The 14,393-nt window shown below is 47.3% G+C and overlaps 1 long non-coding RNA gene across 1 annotated transcript; it reads right to left on the bottom strand.

Moving 5' to 3' along the window:
* Positions 1-1,044: 1,044 nt before the first annotated feature.
* LOC308341067 lies at positions 1,045-2,867 on the bottom strand. Its single transcript, XR_013966677.1, has 2 exons — positions 2,574-2,867; positions 1,045-1,441 (listed from the first exon to the last, which is right to left on the bottom strand). It is a non-coding gene; the product is annotated as an uncharacterized lncRNA (long non-coding RNA).
* Positions 2,868-14,393: the final 11,526 nt, after the last annotated feature.

Here is a 14,393-nt window from a genome sequence, read left to right on the forward strand (position 1 = left end):
GGCACAGGGCAGGCTGCTGGGAAGAAGGGATAATCGGCTGGGATGTGGAGGAGGGGAAGGGAACAGCTAGGTTAGGGGGTGGCAGAGGAAGAGTGTTCTGGGATGCAGGTAAGTCAAGACGTGAAGACTTGGAAGCTTGGTGTGATGGGGTCGCAGCAGGTCAGGCAGGAAAGCTGAATGGGAGACCCACCCCCAGGGACCTTGCCCACCAATGTTCCTCTTAATTTCCCCCAACTCCAGTCTCAAGGCCCAAACTTTTTCTGGCCTCTCAGTCGAAGAAGCCAGGACAGGGGGTCTGGGTTCTTAACCCAGCCTAGAGAAGGCAGGACATAGAAGAGGAGCAGCTCCCTCCATCCCCCAATTTAGCAGGCACTTCTCAGCCCCTTGGCCAAGGTCCTTTAGGAAGAGACAGAGAAGGCCAAGGCCCTTGGGGCTTCTCTGGGGCTCTCTTCCCTCCTCGCACCTCCCAGGACCAGCACTGCAGATCCAGGAGGGTAGAAGTGGGTAGAGCAGCTGTGTGTCCTTCCTGCCTTCCCAGCCTGGGTTCGGTGGGGAATCAGGGGACGGCCTTCTCTTCATCCTTCTCAGCGCCCCTGGTGGAGGAGTGTCCAGTGTCCGGTGAGGACAGGAGGACTGTCTCCCACGGGGCGAGGCTGGGGGCTGAGACCCCAAGAGACTGCGGGCGGGTGCTTCTCTGAATCTGGCGTTCTGAACACACCCAGGGATTAGGGTAAGGGACTCTCTGAGCCTCTGCCGCTTGGGATGGCCAGGGGCAGGATGGGGGTGATCCTCTGGGACCGTCATTCCCAAACACCCAGAGATGGGGGAAGCAAATGCAACTAAAAAGGGTGCCAGATTCGGGGCCATGTCCCTGCCAGGTGAGCCTGAGGGGAGAGGCCTCCGCCCTGGAATTTGGGAGCTGGAAGACCAGGGTAGGAGCTCTCCAGTGCCATTGCTCCTGCTGACGGGGTGAGGGCAGATCCTTGGTGCTGCTGCAAGTCAGGCTCTCGGAGCCCAGCGATGTCCAGTGACCACACACAAGACTGGAAGCCAAGTATAGGACAACTTTATTGACCCCCAGCTGGGTGGCGCTTGCCCCTGTGTATGAGTACCTCCCTGGGAGGGTCACTGCCTCCAAGGCACTGCCTCTCAGTTCCTACAGCCTGGTCATCTCTGGCATCAACCCCTCCCGGGGACGTGGTGGCGATGGTGGCGGGGGGAGCTTCTCTTGCTAGTGATGGTGGCCACTGTCTCAGGGGGCCCGGGGCTAGGGCTGAGGCATGTCACCTCAGCTGAGGTAGAAGAGCTGGATGAGGGTGTTGGCCAGGAAGAGAAGGACACCGCCACCGCCCAGGCTGCTGAGTGCTGGGGTCCCACTCTTGGGTTTCCTGGTGTTGGTGGTAGTGGCTGTAGTATTGCTTCCCAGGACGTGAGTTTGTATCTGCAAGAGAAGTGAGGGCAAGCTCAGGGGCTTTCGAAGCTCACGTTACATAGAGACCTAGTTCCCAAACCCTGATATGACAGATCTCCGTTCTCTGTCCCCCATGACCACAACTTCTGCCACAAGGTCCTATGGGGACAGGACCTTCCTGCCTTGACACAGGCAGGTTCAAAAGTGGTCCCTCTTCTGCCTCCCACGGAACCTTTCACCAGCTCCTCCAGCACGTAGGAGACAGGAAACCTGTGGTCTCAGCCCTTGACCTGACTAACTGGGCTAGGGGGCTTAGCCTCTCTGAGCCTGCTTCCTCGTCTCCTGAATGAGCCCATCACAGTCTTGAGGTGGTGTGGGACAGGGCTGGGGAGAAGACACAGGCAAAGTGTGGGCGGGCGAGGAGGTGGGGAGGGTGTGACCTCTTGCCCAAGGAAATTGCCAGATGGTGAGCAAACTGTTCTCAATGCTTGATGAGGCTACAAGTAAAGTTGCCCCTGATGGAGATGAAGCTGTTTTTGATGGTGATCAGGCCGTTCTTGATGCTTGATTGAGCTGTTCTTGATCTAGAACTTGATGCCTCTAGTCTCCTATGCGGACTAGCGCCGTGAGGGCACATGGGATGTTGCCAGGGCTGCCTCCTGAAACAGCAGTTGACTTTGAGACTCCAGCTGTTTCTGGAGTGGGAGATTTCTGTCTTCTTTGCATTCCCAGACACACAGGCTTTTCTCCCTGGGGTGGTTCCCCGATATCTCCAGGACCGGCTCCGGCTCCACTTGAACCTATCCTGGCCCCTTCCCAACAGGGCCACTTCCCCTGCCTCCCCAGGGATCAGTGCCATCCTCACTCCCAGCTGTCTCTCCAAGCCTCGTCACTCCTATTCCACGTCACCCCACCGTGTGCCTCACTGTGCCTGGCACCCCATCAATACCCTCCCCACCCCCCCCCAAGTAGTCTGCTCCCAGCCAAAAGGGCCGGAAGGCTGGGACCAGGCCCCCTGAGTCCTTGGTTTACCTACTGGACCTACTGTTCCCCCTGGAAGGAGGCTGAGTGCCCAGGAGCCTGCATTTCCTCCCTCCCCTGCCAGGCAGGTCTGGGGAGTCGTGGGTGGTGGTGTCAGGGGGCTCCAAGGGGCTGTTCTTACCTGAATCATAACCAGGACACTGATGGTAAGTAGGAGGAAGAAGAAGCCCTTCATCTTTGGAGAATCTTGGTGGCTGTCTTGGCAGCAGTCTTTTAGAGATGAGCTCAGGCTTGTCTGCAGGCCTCTTGGCTTGCCTGCTTTTGAACCCGGAGGCAGAGGAGGCGGGGTAGAAGCAGGAAGAAGGAGGGCCCAGGCTGTGGGGTGGGGTGCTTCTACCTTTCTACAGGCCTCATGATTGAGGACAACAGCCCCTAGGTTCTAAGGCCCTCCGTAGATGGTAGGTTCTGGATAGGGACTGAGGCACGTGTCAAGATGGGAGGTAAGCAAACCAAGGGAGCATCTGTGGGACAGCAAGCAGGGCCCTGGGCTTCCAGTCCAGAGTGGGAAGTGAATGTGAGTCTAACCACCTCTCAATCCTGAGACCTGGGCTAGCAACTGGCCTCTTTGAATCTTTAACACAAGAGGTGTCAGAGGACTAAAGGTAATAGAATTAGGAAGATTGGAGCAGGGAACAGGAGCTGAAAAGAGGGCTGAGATAGGCTTAGGTTTCAAGGAAAGGATCTAGCTGGCTTCACAGGTTCAGAACAAACATTTGGGGACCATGAAAACTTAGCATTAATAGTTCTCTGTGAAATCAAAGGGGATCCGGAGACCTAACTTCTGGGTGAGCCCATTCCCTCCAGGTGTCATGTTTCACCTTTCCAGTGAGAAGACTGGAATGGATGATTATTTTAAGGCCTAGAATTTTGTGATTTGGATACGAAAATAGCAGATGGGTTGTTTGTATTGCTGACTTTAAAAATGAAACCCTTATTCGATCAGCCAAAACGGGTTTATTTGGGAATAGCAGAGACTTGCAATTCCGGACCAGCAAGGTACCCCAAAACCCAGAGGCTAGCCCAAAAAAGGAGAGAAACCTCATTTAATGGAAAATTCTGGAGGAGGAAGTTGGGAGGAACTGTTTTGACCAGAAGTCTAAAGGAGAGAAGGCGGCAAGTCCAGGTGGTGATGATTTCTCATTGGCTGAGCTGGTGGGGTGGTCTGCTTCTTGCAGGAGTTGTAATGAACCGCTTTTCCTGTTGGGGTCTGTAACCGACAAATCTTTCTGTAATTGAGGTTGGGCAATATGGCCTGAGAGCTCCCCCTGGTGGCCTCTCCCTCCATTTTCGTGAGGTTTCCTTTTCTTTGCCCATTTCCTCCTTTTGATCCAGATCTTTCTCCAAAACTGTCCCTTATCAAGAGTCCGGTTTTCCTAATTCAGTGGCCTTCGGTCCCGCGGTGCCAGGAGGGGCCTTCCCTGGGTGTTATTTCCCAAATCAGGGTAATTGTACCGGTCGGAAATTCCCATTCGAGGAAGAAGGCGGGGAAGCAGAACTTTCAGGCGCTTCCCGCTTATAGTTCCCATTAATCAAGATAGTAGCATCAGAGACCATCTCCTTGTTGGGTACATCGTTTTAGAAAGGTCTGACAGGCAACAAGTACAGAATCAAAAGAAATACGACGATTCCAAAGATAGAGTTTGTGGTTCCAAAACCAGGCTCTGAAAGCAGCCCGCTGAAAATATTGGCACTTATGCCAGCCTAGGGGAGAAAAGTTCTCCCGGTGGAGACAAACCCCCAGTGACCCATGCCTCTTGAACGTGCCTGTTTAACTCAACAGTGAACGCAGAATAGTAAATACTGCAAAGGCTCTTTGAAAGAATTCGCTGAGGACATTGGTGAAGATACAGTGTGGGTATGACCATGGAAGCAAGTCTTTGGAGAAGTTTTTGCAAAACAGCAAAACTTCAAATATGTTTTAAAACCGGTATTTTTAAAATCTTTATTTATTTTTATTTTTCATTTTCTAAAAAGATTTTATTTATTTATTTGACAGACAGAGATCACAAGTAGGCAGAGAGGCAGGCAGAGAGAGAGGAAGGAAAGCAGGCTCCCTGCTGAGCAGAGAGCCCGATGCGGGGCTCAATCCCAGGACCTTGCAATCATGACCTGAGCTGAAGGCAGAGGCTTACCCACAGAACCACCCAGGTACCCACTAAGAATGGTATTCTTTTTTTTTTTTTTTAAGATTTTATTTATTTATTTGACAGAGAGAGATCACAAGTAGGCAGAGAGGCAGGCAGAGAGAGTGAGAGGGAAGCAGGCTCCCCGCCGAGCAGAGAACCGGATGCGGGGCTGGATCCCGGGACCCTGAGATCATGACCTGAGCGGAAGGCAGTGGCTTAAACCACTGAGCCACCCAGGCGCCCCAAGAATGGTATTCTTAAAAGAATTCTTTGACACAGAATGTCAGTAAGCCTGTAAATTCAGAAAATGTGAATGTGGATAAGAATTCAGAGTCTGTTAGTAGTCCACATGAAAAAGAGAGACTTCGATGAATCCTGAACCTTGTAACAGGCCCGGTGTGGACATCTTGGGAACACTGTCTGTTGGATGTGCTCTGCTCTGATTCTGGGAAATCTTTATTTTCAGGTCACCAGGTGGTGCTTTCCTGACTTGTGTCATGTGAATCCAAGATTCTAGGCCCAGGAATTTGGCTAGTGACCTCTGAGAGGGGCCTTTCTGGCAAGGTTGAAAAGTCTTTCTGAAGGTTTCATTTCCAGTGGACAAAATCTCCAGGTTGCAAGGAGTGGTGTTTAAGATCTTAATCTCCCAAGAGCGCAAGATGAAAAGATTGCTCTACCAAAGCATGGTTATTCTGTTTATTTATTTGTTTGTTTATTTAGAGAAGGTGGGGGTATGGACAGAGGGAATCTTAAGCAGGCTCAGTGGGGCTCAGTCTCACAACCCTGAGATCATGAACTGAACCAAAATCAAGAGTTGGATACTGACTGAGCCACCCGGGCACCCCACCATGGTTATTTTTAAAATTTAATTTAATTAATTTAATTTATATTCAATTAATTAACCTATAGTATGTTATTAGTTTCAGAAGTAGAGTTCAGTGATTCATCAGTTGCATATAACACCAAGCACTCATTACATTTCAAGCTCTCCTTAATGTCCTTCACCAAGTTACCCTATCCCCTGAGCCCCCACTCCAGCAACCCTCAGTTTGTTTCCTAGAAGAGTCTTTTATGGTTTGTCTCCCTCTCTGATTTTGTCTTATTTTATTCTTCCCTCCCTTCCCCTATGATCCTCTGTTTTGTTTCTTAAATTCCACATATGAGTGAAATCGTATAATAGTTGGCTTTCCCCGATCAACTTGTTTCACTTAGCATAATACCTCCTAATTCTATCCACATGGTTGCAAATGGTAAGACTTCATTTTTTGATGGCAGAGTAATATTCCATTGTATGTATATATCACACCTTCTTTATCCATTCATTTTGTCGATGGCCATCTGGGCTTTCCATAGTGTAGCTATTGTGAACATTATTGCTATAAACATTGGGGTGCAAGTGTCCCTTTGGATCACTATTTGTATCTTCTGGGTAAATACCCAGTCATACAATTCCTGGGTCATAGGGTAGCTCTATTTTCAACTTTTTGAGGAACCTCCATACTGTTTTCCAGAGTGGCTGCACCAGCTTGCATTCCTGCCAACAGTGTAGGAGGGTTCCCCGTTCTCTGCATCCTCGCCAACATCTGTCATTTCCTGACTTGTTGGTTTTAGCCATTCTGACTGGTGTGAGGTGGTATCTCATTGTGGTTTTGATTTGTTTTTCTCTGATGCTGAGTGATGTGGAGCATTTTTTCATGTGCCTGTTGGCCATCTGGATGTCTTCTTTGGAGAAATGTCTGTTCATGTCTTCTGCTCATTTCTTGACTGGGTGATTTGTTTTTTGAGTGTTGTTTGATAAGTTCTTTATAGATTTTGGATACTAACCCTTCATTTGATAAGACATTTGCAGATATCGTCTCCCATTCTGTTGATTGTCTTTTGGTTTTGTTAACTGTTCCCTTGCTGTTCAGAAGCTTTTAATCTTGAAGTCCCAATAGTTCATTTTTGCTTTTGTTTCCCTTGCCTTTGGAGACGTGTCTAGCGAGAAGTTGCTGCAGCTGAGGTCACAGAGGTTGCTGCTTGTGTTGTCCTCTAGGATTTTGAAGGATTCCTGTCTCACATTTAGGTCTTTTATCCATTTTGAATTTATTTTGGTGTATGGTGTAAGAAAAGGGCCAGTTTCATTCTTCTGCCTGTGGCAGTCCGATTTTCCCAACACCGTTTGTTGAAGAGACTGTCTTTTTTCCACTGGACATTCTTCCCTGCTTTGTCAAAGATTAGTTGACCATAGAGTTGAGTGTCCATTTCTGGGTTCTCTATTCTATTCCACTGATCTATGTGTCTGTTTTTGTGCCAGTACCACCCAGCATGTTTTTTTTTTTTTTTAAGATTTTATTTATTTATTTAACAGACAGAGATCACAAGTAGGAAGAGAGGCAGGCAGAGAAAGAGGGGGAAGCAGGCTCCCCGCTGAGCAGAGAGCCCGATGCGGGGCTCGATCCCAGGACCCTGGGATCATGACCTGAGCCGAAGGCAGAGGCTTTAACCCACTGAGCCACCCAGGCGCCCCCAGCATGGTTATTTTTAGTGGAAGCAATTGCACCTTTACCATATTGAAGTACATCTTCTTTTATTAATTGCGGGTCAAAGGAGGCAGGGGCCAACGGCATTGGACCTACTGTGACTATCTCAAAAGGGGAGAGTCTACAGGTTCTCAAGGAGGTGAATCTGAGATGTAGAAGGAACAGTAGCAATATGTCAGGCCAAGGTATTTGGAGGATTTCTACAAATTTGCTAATTGAGTTTTTTTTTTTAAAGATTTTATTTATTTATTTGACAGAGAGAGATCACAAGTAGGCAGAGAGGCAGGCAGAGAGAGAAAGAGGAGGAAGCAGGCTCCCTGCTGAGCAGAGAGCCCGATGCGGGGCTCGATCCCAGGACCTGGGATCATGACCCGAGCTGAAGGCAGAGGCTTTAACCCACTGAGCCACCCAGGCGCCCCGCTAATTGAGTTTTAATAGTGCCACATTCATGGGGCACCTAGGTGGCTCAGTCCTTAAGTGCCTGCCTTCGGCTCGGGTCATGGTCCCAGGGTCCTGGTATGGAGCCCCACATCAGGCTCCCTGCTCGGCAGGGGGCCTGCTTCTCCCTTTCACACTCCCCCTGCTTGTGTTCCCTTTCTCACTGTGTCTCTCTCTGTCAAATAAATAAAATCTTAAAAAAAAAAAATAGTGCCAAGTTCAGCTAGCCCTGAGGATTGAGGATGGTATGCACAACGAAAGTATTGCAAAACTGACCACACAGCAGACTTGTCAAAGCACCTGTCCAGTAAAATGGGTTCCCCAATCACTGTGATGTTCAAGAGGGGTTCCCCTGGCAGGGATAATCTTTTCTAACAGAACTTTAGCCACAGAAGAGACAATGGACTGTCTATCAAGAAAGACTTCAATTCAGTGAGAAAACACACAAACCATGACTAAAACGTATTTATGCTGATGAGATGGGGAAGCTGTATGAAGTCTATTTGTCAAAACTCAAAAGGTCCATTAGGCCATTTCAAGTGTCTGGAAGCAGTGCCAACCGATTTCCCTGGATTTGTATTTCGGACAGGTGGGACAGGGGAGGTAGGCCCTATGGAATCTGCCAATATCAGCTGAAGATTTTGCCCATAAGAAGGGTGGTACCAGATCCAATAGGGACTAATTCCATGTCCCCAGGTTCAGCCATAGTGTCATTAGAAATAGAGCACATTTAAAAAGTCAAAAGGTCACTTAATTCACTTGCTTGGCTATTTTGATGGCTACCGTCAAATTCTAGAATTATCTCCCCCTTTTGGGAGAAGGAAATCCTGGCCTGCTACTTCTCTAAAGGAATCTTGGCCTGATAGGGCACCTGAGTGGTTCAGTTGGTTGAGTGTCTGATTCCTGATTTCGGCTTAGGCTTAGGGTTGTAGGATCAAGGGCCATGTTGGGCAGCGTGAGTCTGCTTGTTCCTCTCCCTCTGCTTCTCCCCCCAACTTGTGTCCCTTCTCTCTCAAATAAATAAATAAAATCTTAAAAAAAAATAAAAATCTTGGCCTAATGAATGAATAGGGACGGAAGAACATCAGAGGAAAAGGTGTGTATCTCTCAAAGAGCCTAAATGGGAGAGGAAAGTTACAGAGATGGAACCTGTTATGGTTTATTAGAGATCCCTCAATGTGAGCTGTTTAGTTCTCCTTGAGCAGGGGCCATACTAATCTCCCTATCATTCCAGTTTTAGTGTATGTGCTGCCCAGGTGAGCAGACTGATTCAGCACTCCAAGGCAGGTGCTGTTTTATTGTGGTGGGGCTGAGCACTGGTAGTGTAGGGCTGGTATCTGTAAGGACAGAGATTCCCTCTCATTCTGGAGAGTGGTTTCTCTGAGCTGATATAGAGGAAGGATTGGGAAGAGCCTCTGTAGTTCCTCAGAGCCCCAACCCTGGGAATTGGGAAGACACTGGAAAGGCTGCCCAGGGGGCTAAAGATGCCTGGAGCACTTTATAACCATCTTTTGTCCAATGTCCTGGCCCTTTGCCCTAACAGCAGAAACTAGGACGTTTTTGGTTTTGTTTAGAGGCCTTGATTTGCCAGCGTTGAAAATTAATTTTAGCCGTCTTTCTTTTAGGTGCCTCATCTAGGGTGCCAGCGACCTGGTTTGCCAAATTAATGAAGTCTGGGGTGGACATAGTTTCCTGTTCCATCCTGGTCCTTTTAACTGAAAGAGAAAGATCCTGCTTCAGCCCATGAATAAAGTATCCCCAAGAGGATCCAACATCTAAAGGAAGACCAGAGTTTTCTTTGAAAACAATGTAAAGTTGATTATAATGGTCATGGACAGGTTCATCAGGTTTTTGTGTGCAAGCCTGAATTTTGCTCCAATTAACAGGCTTAGGGAAAACTATCGCAATTGCTCAGTGGAGGTTTTCAGCAAGTGTGCTTGCCGTAAGTTAGGGGCTTGTTTTTGTTTTTTGTTTTTTTCCCAAAGATTTTATTTATTTATTTGGCAGAGATCACAAGCAGGCAGAGAGGCAGGCAGAGAGAGAGGAAGGGAAGCAGGCTCCCTGCTGAGCAGAGAGCCTGATGTGGGGCTCGATCCCAGGACCCTGGGATCATGACCTGAGCTGAAGGCAGAGGCTTTAACCCACTGAGCCACCCAGGTGCCCCAGGGGCTTGTTTTTTAAATCCTGTTTATGATGTGCCCATCAGGCTAGTTTTAGCTGAGGGTTAGCTTGGTCCTCAGCAATAAACTAACTGATATAAATCTGAGAAACCAGGCTGGTAAGTTTGAATAGCTATTAATTCTTCAGCAAACCCATGAGGATCCTCAGTCAGTTTCATAAAAAAGTCTTTATGGCTCACAATTTGGCCTTCATCCAGGGAACAGAAGACATCTGGGGGTTATTTGAATCCTCAGAAGACTTAACTTTAAAGGGACTGTATGTTTGGAAACAAAGGAAATGGGGGAGGGAAAAGAGAGGCCTCATAATTCCTTTTATTTTTAGTTGTTTGTTTGCCTCAGTCCAGAAAGTGTATTTTGCAGAGAGGCAATTTTAGATTCCTGATAACATTTGGAAGCTTTAAGACATCAAAAGCAGCATCCTATGTCATTTTGACAATTTTTGAGCCATGGTTGTTCAATTCAGTTTTGAAAAAAGTAAGTTTGGGGTGATTGAAAGTTCCCCATAATGAGCATTTTTGTTTTAAATTACTTTTGGTTACGTGATTTAGTTAGAAATGCACATGAAAAGGGACTGAAAAAAAATTTTTTTTAATTTTTTTTTAGATTTTTATTATTTAGTTATTTGACAGACAGAGATCACAAGTAGGCAGAGAGGCAGGCAGAGAGAGAGGAGGAAACAGGCTCCCTGCTGAGCAGAGAGCCTGATGTGGGACTCGATCCCAGGATCTGGGGATCATGACCTGAGCCGAAGGCAGAGGTTTTAACCCACTGAGCCACCCAGGGGCCCAGGGACTGAAATTTTTAAACATAAAACCAGTTGGGGTGCCAGAAAGGGGGATGCACTGTCAAAGCATTTTGATTCCTGGGATCCCATTTCTTACAGGTTTTTCTAGAGGGGGGAAAAACGTCCTAAATAGCATAGTTTGAATAGGAATAGCCTGGTTCCCCAAAGAAGTCAAACCAAAAGCCAGACATGTACTCTCAGAAAAGACAAATCCTTGAAACAGATCCTGAATAAAACCTGGAGAGCACAGAACACAATGAGAGTGGAGTTCGAAGTCCAGCAGAAAGACTCAGTAAGAGTCGTCTCTGGATCCCACTTCTGACACCAGGGGATGTTAACCTTGAAAATAAAACTCAGTTATTTTACCAGCAAAAATGGGTTTATTTGGGCATAAGTAGAGAATTACACTTTAGGACAAACAAACTACAGCAAATACCATAGGTTAGTCGAACAAAGGAGAGAAACATTATTTTATGGAGAAGAAGGAGAAAGTTGGGAGGAGTCGTTTGGAAAAGTCCAATGAAGAAAAGCACGAGTTCAAGGTGATGACAGTTTCTTATTGGCTGAGTTGCTGGGGTACTTCATTTCTTGTAGGAGATGCAATGTACATCTCTTCATGTTGGGGCCTACAACAATGATTCTTTCTGTCCACAATTCTTCTCTTGGGGTCTATAATTGACAGGTCTTCCTGTAATTGGCCTTGAATGGAATGGCATGAGCGTTCCTCCTTCTGGCCTCCTGACCACATTTAATGAGGTTTCCCTTTATTAATTTTCAGACTATCAATCTAGGATGGATGGGAGGAGGGCTAGGGGAGGGGCAAGCAGGTGACTAAACTGTAGCGGAAGAGATTTGGAGTGGGGATGGCCATCAAGTCCCAGCAAGGGGTGGAGGATGAGAAAAATCACAAAGCTGCTTAGATGGTGCTCTGTTCTTTATATATTTATACATTCTTTCTATTCTTTATACCTTTATACATATAAATGTATACATACATTTATATACTTTATTCTCTCAGTGGGGCTCTGCAATAGGTTTTCCAATTATCCCCATTTTCCTGATGAAGAAACTGAGGCTTATATTAAGTGACCTGTTCAAGGTAGTAAATGGTGGAGTCAGCCTCATTTGAACTTGAATACAGGTTTGTCTGAAGCCACAGTCATGTATGTAACCTCGGGGGCTGCCCTTGTAGTCACTGATTCCCTGCCCCTCTCCCTCTTAGGGGACACAGTGGTTGTCCCTGAAGCCCTGCTCTAGTCTCACCCACTCACCCTTCCATAGTCTATTTTTGCCTCATTTGCATGCCAGGTAGTAAAAGAAACCCCTCTCGCTTCCCTTCTATGGTTTTAAGCCTCTTGTTGCAAGCTTTAGAAAAACTGAGTGGGCACTTAGGGGCCTCCATCTCTGGATAAAAAGAAAGAAAGAGAGAGAAAAGAACTGAGAGTGAAGACTGGTGAGAGAAAGCCAGGAAGTAGGGAGGGAGAGGGCAGGAGTCTTGAGGGCCCTGGGCAGGGGGTGCTGTTGGTTCAGGAGAGAACTGGGATGAGCCCTCAACTACCTATCACTGGGGTTCAAGCCCTGGGAGGGGAAGGGGACTGCAACACATATCATAATATGGTCCGCCCTGCATCTTTCACCTCCACTAAGAGAAGGATGTGATCCCATAGTACCACAGAGCACTCTAAGGTAAATCTTCCTCCATCTATCCATCCATCCACCCATCTGCCCATGGGCAATTTATTGACTCCTACTGTGTATCAGACAAGATGAATGAGTGTGGGTCTCTTCACCCGAGTTCGTAGTCTAAGAGGGAGACACATACTGTAATAATCACAAAACTGAGTAAGAAATGCTATAATGGCAGCAGGACGGTTAGAATGCAGAGTGTGATTCTGCTTGGGAGGAGTGGGCATATCCACGGAGGAAGGAGCACTTGAGCTAGTCCTTGAGGGATTAAGGGGGATTTTCCCAGGGGAAAAAGGCAAAGGTAGATGTTCTCACTGGAAGGAGCGGCCTAAACATGGGAGAAAGCATGATAGTTTCTGGAATACTGAGAAGGATGGAGGGCAGAACTCGTAATTAGAAGGCCCTAAATGCCAGTTAAACTGGAGATGGTAGGGCATGAAAGATGTATAAAGTGGCCTGGATGTGGGTGGGAAGAAAGGAAGGTGGGAGAGGTGGCCAGGGTTTTATTCTGAAAGGAATGTATGGACTTTGAAGACTTCTCTCTCCTTTATTATTTACCTTTCCCCCCTCAGCTGCTTGGAACCAATAAACTTTTTAACCCCAAAGGGGTCATAATTGATAAAGATCTTTCAGGAAATGACCTAAAAGCAGAGGACTCTGTCCATTCCTAAGAATAGAGATTTCCAGAATCATCTAATGCCAAGTCTGGGGTCTACTTCCTCATCTCACAGGTGGGAAAACAGGCCCAGAGAGAGACTTGTTCAGGACTTCCCTCCTCCCGGTCCAGGATCTGTCCACTGTTGTCAAACAGCGAACACCCACCCTGGGATGGAATGAAGAAGAGGCCGAGTGGCCCCCACCCCAGAAGTCCAGAGGGAATCCTTGGAAACTAGACAGAGTTGGCTTCCAATGTCCTCCCAACACCCAAGTCTCATGTGAGCCTAGAGCCCTTGCAAAGATTTCCAGAACTATCTAAAATGAGGGATAGTGAAATCTAAGAAAAATAACTATTCGGTGAACTTAGACTCTAATTGTTTTCGTAACTTTTTTTTCTGGAAAACACGTTTTTAAAATCAATAATGTGACAGTATTATGAGATTTAATTTGCACAATAATCCTATGAGGTAAGGGGTGCCTGGGTGGCTCAGTCGGTTAAGCGCCTGCCTTTGGCTCAGGTCATGATCCTGGGGTCCTGGGATGGGGTCCTGCGTTGGGCTCCCCGCTTAATAGGGAACCTGCTTGTCCCTCACCCTCTGCCTCTCCCCACCCCTCCACTCGTGCTCTGTAACTCTCTCTCAAGTAAATAAAATCTTAAAAAAAACCCTATGAGATGGGTTCTATTAGTATGTCCATTTTATAGATAGGGAAACTGAGGCTCAGTGAAGTAGCTTGAGCGGGAACAGCCAGCTACAAGTGACAGATCCCAGCTTCATAGACTTGATAAGTTATGCTGGTCTATAATATATCCTTGATAAATGATGGCTATCATTATTTTCCAAATTTCTATGTGAAAACGTGTACTTGTTTTATAAGTGACTTAAAACTGATTTCTCCCGGGACGCCTGGGTGGCTCAGTTGGTTAGGCAGCTGCCTTCGGCTCAGGTCATGATCCCAGCGTCCTGGGATCGAGTCCCACATCGGGCTCCTTGCTCGGCAGGGAGCCTGCTTCTCCCTCTGCCTGCCACTCTGTCTACTTGTGCTCACTCTCGCTCCTCTCTCTCTCTGACAAATAAATAAAAAAAATAAAAAATTAAAAAGTTTAAAAAAAAAAAAAACTGATTTCTCCCAACAAGTGTTTTTTTAAAAAACTAATAAACTGGCCAACCAGGGTCGAGGGCTCCCACCTCTCTCTAGGCATGAACTAGACCTAGACATTAACCAGGTGCTTGCTGAACGCCTGCTGCTCCAGGATCTTAGGCTGTGCTTCAGGTCCTGGGTAGGAAGGAGGTATGTGGTAAATCCTGATGCCCAGATAAATGACAATCCACTCTCCCCAGTCTCACTGAGATGGGAGACGGTAGGCATACCACAGCAGGGCTTATGAGGCCTGACCACCCCCTAGCCCCACCTCCCATGCTGTTGGTCCTTGCTTACCTTCAAGAGCAGAACAAACATAAGCAAGGTGACACTATAAATTTGCTGATCATGGCTCCAAGCCCCCCAAAACACTTGGCCCAGCATAACCTAATGGTTTCTCAACACATA

The sequence above is a fragment of the Martes martes genome, assembly GCF_963455335.1.
Source record: "Martes martes genome assembly, chromosome: 4".
In the NCBI taxonomy this organism is placed as follows: domain Eukaryota; kingdom Metazoa; phylum Chordata; class Mammalia; order Carnivora; family Mustelidae; genus Martes; species Martes martes.